Raw genomic sequence first — 1,882 nt, 5'->3', positions numbered from 1 at the left:
GGATATATTCATATAGGAATCGAGTTACAAAACCAAGTTGTAAAAGGTCTACATTGACGTTGTCTTATATCACGTAGCCGACGCGCAGAGCGCGCAGCACACACCAGTACCATCAGCAGCAACAGCGCTGCTACCCGGTGCTGAGTCACTGCTGCGTTGCCGATACACACATCTACGCTATTGCTGGTGGCACGGTCGTGTAGCGTTGCCACGTTTCGTGCCTTCCCTCCCTTCACACCACGCCCCTTCGCCGACACGATAGGCGTCTATCCCCACTCCACTCGACCGAGCGACAAGGATGAAGGCAGGAATAAAACGAGGACAGAGAGATCGTGACGACGGAACCACTGCAGGAGAAAGAGGGGAACAGCGTGGGGTGTAGGAACGAGAGAGAGAGAGAAAAGGACAGGAGAAGGACGGTAGAGGCGTCGCACCGCGCGTTCAAATTTCATTGCGTCAAGCTCACGGTGCTCTCGCGTCTGCTTAGCGCGGAATTCACAGAAAACGTCGGTAATGGAGTTTCGTGAGATAAACGGCAGCAGCAGCGACGCCAGCGCGGCACGGTATTGGCCCTGGTACCGGATAGGGTTACCAACAGGGGCAACCAAAACATTTTCGAACAATAAAGTACTAACCCCCCGGTTCTTTGATGCCCGTTTAAACGCGTATTCGTTTGCAACTGGTTACATAACGATGTTACGCGGGATATATACACTTTATCGCGGAATCTTTTCATTTGCTCTCTATTTTTCTCCTCTTAGAGCTCGTAGTCGATGTGGCGAGTCAACAATTCTCCAAAGGCGCGAAAACAATCCATTCATCAAGGGGGTGTTTACGGCACCGGCGTTGCTCTCCTTTGGTCTGGAGGTTGGCTAGCAAGAGCCGACTAGGCTACACGGAGCATATACACTTTGCGCTCTGATTGCTCACCCCGTCGTGGTTCTTAAATCACCGGTGATCCCAATTTAAGCTCGGGCCCCCTGTTTGAATTATTTTTTTTCGTTCCAGGTAAAAAACCAACACACCCTGTGTAACATACATCACCGGGAGGGAGGCGGATGTGTAGAATCGCGGTTCGTATAAAACAGCGCTAAACAACCGTGTTTCCTTTCTTCCCTAGCCTTAAATTGTTTACGTAACTGTAAACGTAACGATCTTTCCCATTACGTGCATGAGAAAACACAAACGAGCTTCATGAGCTGTTTAACGTAGAAATCTAATCGGGCATTCGATCACGCCTATCAGATAGCGTGCAATAGTAATGGACGGAGGTTCGGCAAGCCATGAGAATGTCAGCACCGAACAAAATCGTTCGTTGCGGTTATAATTACCGTTCGTTCTTTGCGGTCTCCCTCGATTCTCCGACGATTACTTACACCAATTTACACGAACCCTTCGAGAACCTAAGATGCTTAAACGACAGATCCAATATGGCGCGGAAAAATTGGGCAGAAAAAAAGGAGGAAATACGGTGAAACAGGTCACGTGTCGTTTGATTTCGTGGGAACGAACGGGAAGAATGGGAAAATAATAACATCGTGGGCGCGCGATATTTCTTGGTATTAAAAAGGGAATATCGGACGATTTTCTGGGCAAACGATCCATCAGAGCGCGGAGCACAGCCCGTGGACGAGGATGGAAAAGCGGAAACTGACGTGGAAATAAAAAGGACGACAGACGAAAAGGGGAAACGGGCGAAAAGCAAGGACGGCGCGACAGACTCGAGAGAGAAGGAGGGAAAATACGTGAGAGAGTTGTGAAACGGGAACGCCGTGCGCATCGCAATGCAAATGCAACTGACCCGATAAAGCTGCATTGGGTCATAGAAAGGGAAAATACAACCTACAAACGTGGGGCTCCCGCCAAAATACGATTTTTATAG

The sequence above is a fragment of the Habropoda laboriosa genome, unplaced genomic scaffold, assembly GCF_001263275.1.
Source record: "Habropoda laboriosa isolate 0110345459 unplaced genomic scaffold, ASM126327v1 scaffold143, whole genome shotgun sequence".
Classification (NCBI taxonomy): Eukaryota; Metazoa; Arthropoda; class Insecta; order Hymenoptera; family Apidae; genus Habropoda; species Habropoda laboriosa.
Note: the sequence above shows the minus strand (reverse complement) of the source record.